The sequence below is a fragment of the Phasianus colchicus genome, chromosome 3, assembly GCF_987193195.1.
Source record: "Phasianus colchicus chromosome 3, bPhaCol1.hap1.1, whole genome shotgun sequence".
Taxonomy (NCBI): domain Eukaryota; kingdom Metazoa; phylum Chordata; class Aves; order Galliformes; family Phasianidae; genus Phasianus; species Phasianus colchicus.
In genome coordinates, this window is record NC_143438.1 from 30,545,182 (window position 1) to 30,556,816 (window position 11,635).

The 11,635-nt window shown below is 42.3% G+C and overlaps 1 long non-coding RNA gene across 1 annotated transcript; it reads right to left on the reverse strand.

Annotated features, from left to right (window-relative positions):
* Positions 1–2,991: 2,991 nt before the first annotated feature.
* On the reverse strand, positions 2,992–11,317 carry LOC149918493 (uncharacterized). Its single transcript, XR_016465060.1, has 3 exons — positions 11,218–11,317; positions 10,675–10,772; positions 2,992–4,127 (listed from the first exon to the last, which is right to left on the reverse strand). It is a non-coding gene; the product is annotated as an uncharacterized LOC149918493 (long non-coding RNA).
* Between the last annotated feature and the right edge of the window lie 318 nt (positions 11,318–11,635).

The window sequence follows — 11,635 nt, forward strand, 5'->3', positions numbered from 1 at the left end:
GCAATTCCCTGTGCCTCCCACTCAAAAAAAAAAACAACAACCAGCCAACAACAACAAAAACCTCAGACCATCACAGCCCTGTGGTAGTTAGCTTAAAAATGAAAAATAAATGAACATCAAGTTATTCAAAAGAAGCTTTCCTTTGGAGTTCTACAGAAAGTACTTACTGAAAACAGAAAAGAAGCACTACAAGAATTAAAATCCAAAGGGATTTCAAGCAAGAAGAAAATTCCAAGCGAGAAGGAAAAATTGAAACCACAATGGGAAAGCTGAGGGCATACATTACCAAGAAAACAGCCTGCAAATGGTAATTGAAACCCCAGGGCAGGCCAAACCAGAAGCATCCCTACAACAATCCCTCTGTCAAAAGGACCACTGAAGCAAAGCCTAAAAGGGAATGAGTTCACCAGAAAATGAAATATAGCTTGGCTAATATACAAAGTGTTTTCCATCAGCAAGCATACTTTGTTTCTCAAACCATATGGCCACCAAAGGCAACGCAGTCACCACCTAAAAACCTTTGAATAGCTTAAGCAAATGAAATTACACACACACACACTGGCAGACATTCCAGATTTCACTCTGTCCAGCACTCTGGCACTTCCTCTGTTCCTACTACCCCTTCTTTCATCCAGTTTGTCAAGATAGGGATGTTTACCCTGCACTGTAACTCTATGTACAAACCTTAATGCAAATGTGCATTGCAAACGTTTTGTTAGGAGCTTGAGGTTCATGAGTACTATGGGCTTCTCTCTGTCCATCTATTAAGTGGCTTGCATTTAATTTGGCTAACACAAATTCTCATTTAGATGAGCCAACATAGAGGACAAATACTGTCCTTGGGCTTCTGGAAGAATCAAGACCATGAATGGTGCTGGGGATGGTTACCACCACAAGACTGTTGGGTTTTACTTGGAATCTTTTCCTTTTTCTTGGCTCAGACTTTATAGACTGGACTTCATATCCATACAAGACACACACACACCCCCCCCCCCCCACATACACTGTCTGTTATAAAAATAGCACAAGTGGAAAAAGGATTGCACGTGCATACATAAGAGGATGCACATTATAAGTAGTTTATGGTAGTTAAGCAAAAGCTAAGGGATAAACTTTGATTTCATTTGCTAAAATATAAAGTTGCTGATGAGCCTCTAGGAGCTATTCAATAGATTGTCTATTAAAGGAAATCTTGCCAGGATGCTAAAGTGGTTTATGGCCATCTCCGGTATCTAGGGAAGAGGGAAATAGGTCTGGGGTTTTTGAAGTTTCAAGGGGTTTTGAGAAATCCAAACATCTGCATTTTAATCTTTGGAAAATCCTGAGATCAGCAAGACTATCGTCTGCAGGACTTAACCACAAGTTGGACCCACCTTCACACAAGTTTAAAAGTCTTAAGATTGTTGTAAAGAAATCTTTCACTTGTACATTACTTGTAACGATGGGGTTTGTGCTGCTAGACATTTGTCTTCAAATGACAGGGTAAGAACATGATAATTCATGCTTTCTGCATAACTGAGTTACTAGATGCACCTCAATAGTTAACTTAAATAACTGCAGCTTTCCATCTGCTTCTTTGCAATGCATCTACGGCGGCTGCTCACATCAGCCCAACAGTAACCACAAAACAAGCAGTACAAGCAGCACTGAACCATTGAGCAGTTCCTGAGAACAAACCCAGGTGGAGGAAACTTCCTTATAGTTTAAAATATAAGTGGCTCACAGACCAGAAGCAAGGTGCGTTTATGGCTATTTCTGTGCTTCTGAGTTAAAAGTGAATGGCTACACCTTGAAGAAAAGGAAACACTTTAGCTACACATGGATTTGGACAGTAGGTGAAGGGCTGTAGCCTTAACCCTAGTTGTAGTTGAGTTCCAACAGTTGTAGTTGAGATACCCGACAGCCTCAGCACCCCTGGTCATGTGTATGTATCAGCAGGATACACTCTTTAAAAGTTCCACTTTTTCATTGCTGTTACTTCCATATTCCTAAGTCGTAAAGAGGCAAAAGCAGGCCTCAGTCTTCACAACACAGAGATTTTGAGTTGAGTGAGACGTTGAAGTAACTACCTCTGTAAGCAGGGATCTCCAAGTAGGAATGCAGTAACAATGACTTTCCTCCTGATAAAAAATGAATCATGTCAAATGTTCAGATTTACATACCCCTTTGTATGTACTGATCTGCACCACCTTAACTGCCTTGCACATTTCTAGTGTTTTCTTTGGCTTCTCACATCCTCAGTTAATCAAGCGTTATTTTTCCATGACAAGGGTGGCTATCTCAAACTTTTCTAGAAGCTGATATGACACAACAACCTTTGAAAAATTCAATAAAGCATGGGTGCACACCCAACAGGATATCAACAGTAATTAGAGCTCATTAAAAAATGAAAATAGTTAACTGTGCTGTGCAATGAAATGTTGAGTGCTATGGCAGCAATCCTGCACTACTCCATAAATAAGAGAGGAAATAAAAACCATTAAAGCCATTTATGGCATTTATTTCCAACAAGGGCCCTCAATTCCAGGTATTTAGAACAAAGAACACAGTGTATTTTATTTTATTTTTTTTTTAACTTTCCGCTTCTAGACTGGGCAAATTAACATGGTTTTTTTTTGTTTGTTTGTTTGTTTTTTTTACCACAAAACTCTGGAGACATCACAGTTTAACAACGTTTTTCTGAACACTCAAGTTAAAAAACAAATCAGCCAGCTACTGAGCTTTAAAAGAAGGGAGAAGGCAGAGGCATCTCCATTCATACACACAAGTGAACAGCAGGGTGACAGCAGAATTATCTCAAAATCTTTTGCCTCCCTCCCAGAGCCAGCATAGCTCATTAACACTTACTGCAGAGGTGATCTTCAATGAAAAGACTCATCAGCTTCTCCAATGAGCCTCACCATTACCTATCCCTACCTACACGCTGGGTTAGGCAGAAACCAGGAGAGCAGCCTCACCACTGAGTGCCGAGTGATTCAGGCTGCCCAAAACTGCAGGGATGTGAACTTCACAGCACAGGAAATGCATGTGATGCCAAAGGGAGAAATGCAAAAGGAGGAAAGAAATATGACCACTGCCCAATCTGCAGCACACTTCTGTAAAAATTAGCCATTTTATATTGACTATCGTATCTTCATTTCTATTTTCTTAGAGGCCAAGCTTCAGTAGAGCAAATTTTACTTGGTGTTTGGGAAAGGAATGAGAAGTGTGGGACATCAGGAGTTGTTTGATAGCAGGGGGAAAGCTAAGAAAATTTTCTGAATCGTGCAGCGAGGGAGCTCTGGGGCCACACCAGCAGCGCAATGTCTGTCCAGGCTTCCCACGACACGCAGATGCTTGGCTCAGACAGGCTGATTTCCTGGGAAAGATTCCCCCTCTTCCCTCCTGCTGTCAACTGCAGGAAAGAGCCATGCGCTGTCATGAGTTCACAGCAGCAATGCCTACAGCTGGGCTGGCCATGGCCTATGCTCTCTCTCAGCAGCATTATCCGATTTCCACTCCAAACAATGACGCATAGTGACATTCCTCTGCAAGCGGGGACTCCAGGAAGTGGCTGTTTGACTTGGACACAGGCATGGTGACACAGACACAGGTGGCTCTATCCATTTGGCACAGTATTGGGCTAACTGCCAGCAGTCCTCCTGTCCTCCCCAGCAGTGGCCCTGGTCACCAAGCAGCAGGTGAGAACTGCAGCTCTCTCATGCAACTCAGGAGTAAACTTATTTGAGTTCATGGCCTATGTACCTGTGCAGCTCACTGGGGTTTCTTGATAAACCAGCACAGGCTCTGACAACAGGAAGAGGTGAGATCTCACTTCTGCAGCACACTCAGGGAAAATTATGACCCCAACTGGGAAGCCATGTGGTGGCTGACACACTATTTCCTCCATGCTCTCAGCCAAGGTCCCACATCCAGCTGACCCCACTGCAGGAGGGGGCTGTCCTCTGCCATGGAAGCTGCCTCCAAAGCTGAAAGATTAACTCACCAAAACAACAGTCTCCCCAGGGTCCATACAGTTTTGATTTTAAACTCTTCAGCTGTTTGGGTTTTCTTGTTTGTTTTTGTTTCTTCCCCCCATCTTTTTAATGTGTTCACTGCCATCTTCTGCCTTACGGTACTTTGTTCCTCTGGGGGAAAATATCAGCATATCAAATGATTTTATATAAGTTACAAGGAACAACAAAGATTCAAACTCTTGACATCAGAATCTCCTTCATTTTCTTGTGGGTCTGCACATGTTGCACTGCAATTGATTATTTAATTTGGAATAAAATCAGATGGAAGCCTATCTCCAACCAGGCCTAACAGCCCACAGGCTGCCTTGACCAGCATGTTGAAGCTGCTCCTAACAGACTGCAACATGAGAGGGCCATTTGGTTAGGATGCAGATGGAGATTCCCTAGATGATGACGGTGAATGCTGCATGAGAAGGTGCATCTCAGAAGAAAAGTACAACTATTCCTTATGAGGAAGAGGAAAGCAAGCTCACACAACTCTGCTTCAGCGGCTACTTCCCTCTTGCTGCTGCTGTCTGTGGACTTGAGGCCTACTTTGGCCACCATCAGCAGTGAATCAGGTCTTGGAACTCCTGCCATCCTCAGCCCCTCTCTCCTTTTCATCGCTGGTCAGGCAGGGGAAATGCTTCCCACATGATCTGCGAGCCAAACCCTGTCTGAACTGCAGTTGTGTCATGGTGCTCTCATCCCAAGGCTATGCTGGCTTCTGCATTTAGGAACTGCTAAAATTTTCTGCTGCCTCGATAGAGTACATTTCTTGGTAGGCATAGAGAGACCGTGATTGTCAGCAAGACCACAGCATGAGGAATCGAAAGCCCAGTATTGCACAGTTGCTTTGAATCTCTGCTAAAGATTTTATTCACAACTCTATTCTGGAGTTAAAACAAGCTTACTGCCAGCTACAGTAACCAAAGCATTTGGTAAAACCAATTTATTGTACTTCAAATTTCTCCTGACCATAAGTGGGTACGTTTGTTACGGGCTTTTCTTTAACCATGTAGTGAAGAGGTTCAATAAAAACAATTTTCGCCTATGGGTTGCTGAGCATTACACCAACACCTCAAAGTATTTTTCTTCAGGATTCAAATGCACTGTGTAATTGGTCACCCAAAAACATTAAATAATGGTTTCTATTCCCTAACCAGATTCCTACAAAGGCCAAGACTATCTGGAAAAAAATGTCAAAAAGGCATTGAAAAGGGATATGGTAAAGTAGACAAATCTAGAAAATTCAGCTATCACCCCTCCTCTTGCAAAAGAAAGTACTTTATATAAGGCTGTACATGTGCAATTTGGCCCTTAATACACCCATTTTCTTTCTCCACTTGCAGCTAAACCTGTCTAAATGGTGCTTCACTCAGCACATCTACTCAGAGTCCTGCCTTGTACACACATGCTTTGAGTTTTTATTGCAGAAGGTGTTGACTGGTCTTTGGCTTAATTTATTGCTTTCAAACCTACATGCCAACTTGAAGGTTCCCAGAGATGCTTACTTTTGTATGGCATATATCTCATTATTTCACATATTTACTAGTTTTTTTAATAGGCTAACTCTGCTTTACATCATGCTGCAGCCAGCTGAATGGAGCACCCCAGGTGTGTGGATGGTACAGGACTGTCCCAAAGGCTGTTGGTCTCCTTGGCTCCTGCAATGTCGCACCTCTCAGAGCTAACAGTCCACCTTTGTCACCCACTCAAGTCACTGGGAAGAAACATGATGAGACAAAAGCAATATATGCTTTTAGCCAAAGGATTGCTCCTTTGCATCTTCAGAACCATGACCACTTATCTTGTTCTCCTATAACCTAATACTAAGGCTTACATTTTTTAAAAGGCATTTTAAGATGCACACATGATTAGCAGGGATAATTGCAATGGCAACATCACAATGAGAAGTCACACACACAATGAAGTGTCAACTTCATTGCCAGATGTGACCATCCCAAAAACCTTTGCAAAACTCTCCTATCTATGGCTTGAGACATCTCTGTATTTTATTTGATAATCCAAGCTCTGTGACTTCTCATGCTAGAGTCAGTGGAGGATATGGAACATATTTTAACTCAGCTTCCATTAGGTTATGTCCAAGTTCACCAATAAACTTTTCAAGTTAAGGTCTGCATTCTGCATTTATGAGTGGTGAACATATTGTTTCTTAGTCTTGACATAACAAATACTTATCTTTCATACAGATACAATACAGGTTCCAAAATATTTGAGAAGTTCTGTAGTCTGGACATGAACATAGCACTGCAGTACACTGTAAATATCTCAGTAACTTCACAAAACAGATAAGAACCATAGAATGGTTTGGGTTGGAAAGGACCTTTAAGATCATCCAGCTCCAGACCCCTTACTATAGGCAGGGACACCTCCCTATAGACCAGGTTGCTCAAAGCCCCATCCAGCCTGGCCTTGAACACTTCCAGGGAGGGGGTATTCACAGCTTTGCTGGGCAACCTGCTCCAGTGTCTCACCACCCTCATAGTAAAGAATTTCGTCCTTATATCTAGTCTAAATCCATCCTCTTCCAGTTTAAAGCCACTTCCCTTTGTCCTGTCACTATATGCCCTTATGAATAGTCCCTCCCCAGCTTTCCTGTAGCCCCCTTCAAGTAGTGCAAGGCCATTATAAGGTCCTCCCAGTGCCTTCTCTTCTGTAGGCTGAAGAGCCCCAACTCTCTCAGCTGGTCCTCAAATGAAAGGTGCTCCAGCTCTTTGATCATCTCTGTGGCCCTCCTCTGGACCCACTCTATGTCCTTCTTGTGTTGGCGGCTCAAGAACTGGACACAATACTCCAGGTAAGGTCTCACAAGAGCAGAGTAGAAGGGCAGAATCCTCAATCTGCTGGTCATACTTCTCTAGATGCAACCCAGGATACAGTTGGCCTTCTCGGCTGCAAGCACGAATTGCCAGCTCATGTTGAGTTTTTCCATCAACAGACACCCCCAAATCTTTCTCCTCAGGGCTGCTCTCAAGCCATTCTCCACCCAACCTGTGTCTGTGCTTGGGATTGCCCCAACCCAGGTGCAGGACCTTGCACTTGACCTTGTAGTCAAGTAGTTGGAGTAGTTTATTCTAATATAATATAGAAATACAGTACTGTTGTTGCTGGTCTTTCAATGATAGTTGGCTCTGACTGCTTACTACCTATAGCAAGAATTTGTCAAGCTCATGGAATTTGGATAAGATTTAAAAGTCTACATTTTATTTATTTAAACTCACATGAGCATGCTTAGAAAATGTATATTGGTCTCTCTTAGCCAACACTAATTTTAGATTTTCAATAGTGAAAGTGTATTTACACTTTCTAAAAATGTGCATGCTGCTGCAGATCAGTAAGGGTGATACACACAACCTCTAAGAAAGCATGGCAAAAAAAAAAAAAAAAAAAAAAAAAAAAACATGAGGAAATCTGAAGTGCTGAGTGTCAAGTAATGAAAATTAGAGCCTTGCCAAACCTGTACTTATGTAACCAGCTGTTTGAGAGCATTGTGTATGTATAAAAGAGACTGTGTAACAAAAACTGAATACTGACTCCTCTAGTACTGATACAGGTGATCTTGGGAGGCTGAGACAGCTTAAATACTATGTTACACAAATGCAAGCAGAAGCTAAAAATCCTAGACGGCTCTCAAATCCCCTATCACAACCTCTACAATAGTCAACATGGTTTCTCAGATAAATCATATATCACCATGAAATACTATATCTTGAAAAATGACATTTCAAATGAGGATTCAGTTAAACAAGCAAACTATTCTGCATACCAGGCAATAGATGATATAAATGAAACAGTTTTAAAAATTGTTAAAAAAAATAGAAAAACTCCATATATAATGTGCTCAGGGACATGATATAGTGGAGGGTTGTTACAGTTAGGGTAGTAGGGTTAGGTTGCAGTTGGACTTGATGATCTTTAAGGTCTTTTCCAATGTGAGCGATTCTATGATTCCAAATAGTATGTGCAACAAATTCAGTGATAATTCAAAGTGTACCATCAGCAGAAACTATCAGTAAAATACATTTACTTGGCACCAAAACAGAAAATATGTTATCATTTGCTGAAATATGCCAAAATAAATATTTGCCAAAGAATAAAACAAGTTACATGGAGACATTACTGTATCTAATGGGGGAATGTGTTTAACGCTTATTCTTCATATCGGTACTTGAACTGGGTCATACATATTCCTATTAAGGTGATATTTTATAACCTATTTATAGAAACTCATCCCGTTTGCCACATCCTGTTTCAATTAAAATTTGATTTGATCTTGAAACAAGGCAGAAGGATAAAACTGGGGGCACCCCATGGTACAGGGTACCGTGGATCTATTGAAGCACAGGCTGCACTTCGAATAGATGGGAAAGCTTGCAGAAAAGCACCAACACAAACATTAGCCTGAAAATCTGGAAAGTCTCCTTCTACAGCAGGAGTAGGACAGCTGGCACAGGAAAAGTTGACAGGGACTGTTCATCTGTATGCGGTGCTCCCGAGTTTTTGTTCATTTCCAACCAGTTCCAAATCTACTTGCCCCGATACTCCCACTTCTTTTGTCTTTTCATGTAATGTTTCTTTCCCCATTTATCTGGCTTTTTTTTTTTTTTTTTTTTTTTTTTTTTTTAAAGAGTGAAAAGCCATCATCCAGCTTGGAACAAGCTTCCCCATTTCACTTCTATTGAATCAACTGCCTTTGTGTATTTCTATTTCAAACATGTTTCTGGGATGTAGATACACTGAGCAATGCTGAACCTAGCTGGTTGGTGATTTTTCTGATCAAATTCTACATCCCTTCCTTCCTCCCCAGTAACTTCATTTCATCTCTCCCACGGGAAGGCAGGTGTCACAGCACAGGATTTACTGTTTCTTCTTCTTTGCACAGGTCTCCTGCCTGCAATATACCTCTGGCTTCCTCCTGAGACACCCAGACCTTCCCTGAGTACATCTGAGTACAACTGAGCTCTATTTCACATTCCTGACTGGCTATAAGTGATTTGTGTGGACATGAACAGGGTAATAAATAAAATTGCAGGAGGAAAGGACTATAGAAAGGTTGAAGGGCTAAAGAGATGTTCTGTACCTGTGCATCCTCAATTGAGGCCGAAATAAGCTAGTACAAAACCCACTGAAGAAATGCTGGAGAAAACATTGCACCATGTCTTTTGTAACATAAAAGCACCAACACCATGGCTGCCAGTGCCTTCACCCAGCACTTGTGCTGAGAAGCAAGATGACTCAGGAGATGACAGAACTCAAGCCTGATCTTAAAACCACAGTAAAAGCTGCACGTTTTCCACAGCTGATGACAACAGGAATTCAGAATTGGCCAAACATGCAAAACAAAGCTCATACCAGACCTGAAGAACAAAGATGCTTGGGTATCTACACCTGGGTCTCCTTGTTGCCCCACTGTTCCACAGCTTTCCTCTCCGATCTGTCTCCTTATCTTACCCCTACAGGAGCGAGTAGGCCCCAGCCATCCAACCTGCTCCTATACCCCCTCAACAGATCTGCTCCCTGCCCCAGCCATCCTCTGCAATCTCTGCACCCATCTGCATGCTGACACAAGTCCTCATCACATCTCCTTTCTGCCTCTTGCATTACCCTGACCTGCCATATTCTCAATTCACACACACACCCACATTCCTTCCTCCACTCTTCTGTCTATGAAGTTGGTCAATTTTAATGTTTTTATGTTAATTGCTTTTCACTAACAGCCTTTCTGGAAAACAAAAGGCTTTCCAGAGTATTGGTTTCCTTGAAAATATTCCTGTGGTCAGCTAAAAGCTGAAATAATAATAGGAACATTCCCACATAAGTGTATAAGGCTTTTTATTCAAACAGCTAGAGAAAAGGTTGTGGGTTCTGTTTGGTTGTTTGAGTTCATCTGGTTTTGTTTTTGTCCTTTCCATGCCAGTTTACCCCTCTGTCCTCTCAATCCCCCACCTCCCCAGAGCCACCAGGAAAGAGGCAAAAAAGCAGAGAGTCTCAGAGGCAAAACACAGAGAGCCAGCGACCACAGTTACCAACACTATTGTTGGTTTGTACAAGCGAGGAGCTGCATGGCAAGGCTGCCTGCCTTGACATATATTCCTCTGTTGCTGAAAAGAACAGTAAACAATGGCCATTTCTAAACTGGAAAAATTTGCAAGTAAGCTTCAGCTAACCACAAGAAGCTAAAACACACGGCAAGAATCACAAGGCTCATGACAAAAGTGGAAAAGCTGACAACTTTGATTCATGGACTGCTAAAAGTTACGATATTGCCATAAAACACTATGGAAATGAAACCACAGTTTTAAGCACTAAGCAGGTAGCTGTTCCAGCATAGAAACTCAGGGTTCACTCCCTTTCACATATTTGTATGTGAGGTGGTGGTGAAATCGGGCTGGTCTCAAGGAAGCAGTGGCACTTTGTACATCCTCTCTGAATTGCTTGGAGCCAAGCCATGTGGAGGACAAGTCTGCTGAATTCTGCCTTCCTTTAACTCTCATCTCTGTGATCCAGAGCTTTCTGTTCACCCTCATTCCCAAGGACATATGGAAGGAAGGGGATCCATGACAGCATTTGGACAGTAGCACAACCTCAGCCAACAGCAATTCTACAGCCAGTCTGAGTGAATGAACGATTCATAACCACAAAGACATAATCCTACCTTTGTGTCTTCTGCTCTAACAGTCACCAACATGAAGAGCTGCTGCTGTTCCTTCTCAGTTTGTACTTCTTCCTCTTTTATCCTCCCTTTCTGTTGTTCTTAAAAACAAACAAATATTTAAAAGGTGCTATAAATGAAGACATGTTACGCAATCATCTGTATCATTTCACTGTAGGATGTTTCTCACAACATGCACATAATTTGTGAACTACCAAAATATCACAAAGTACACCAGTATGTTGAGTTGGCAGAAAGAGGGGAAAAGCAAATCAAGACCTAGCTTCCAACAATGACTGGCAAGCTCTGGGACTTGGCAGGGAAAACCACTGCTGCACCATCTTCTGCAAGCACAGAGATTTCCCCTGTGGCAGCACTGGCACAGCTGCACACAGTATCGCCTGCAGGCAGGGCTGCCAGCAAGAAAGGGAGAAAAGGAAAGAGTCCTTCATGGTCCCACCTTCACACCAACACCACCACAGTGAGCGTAGGGCGGAGGAAGATAAATCAAAGGACCAGGGCAAGATTTGGAACTTTCATCTTTACCTTTTAACAGGGTTAAAGGGCTTCCAAAGATCTCCCAACACACTTCCACACAGAGAAGGACTGGGAGAGAAAGAAGTGCTTGAATAAACAAGTGAGTAAGAAGAAAATAAACCCCCACCTACAGTGCCCTTATAAAGGTGCCCTGAGAGGCTACAGGTGCTCATTTCCTCTGGCTTTAAAGAAATAGACACAGCAAGGCTGGTGGAGCTTGACAGGCAGCCTGAAAGTATAGTTGTTGTATGGGCTAACACCTGGACTAGCACCATAAATTTTGTGAGGCTGCCCATCTAGGCAAGGGGTAATGAAAAGAGCCTTGGGAGTTCCTGAAGCGTGGACATGTACAGAAAATATTTGGAGAGTGACCCAGTTACAGAAAGGAGTTTCCATTTTCTTAGATGCACAGTATTAAGATGTGGCT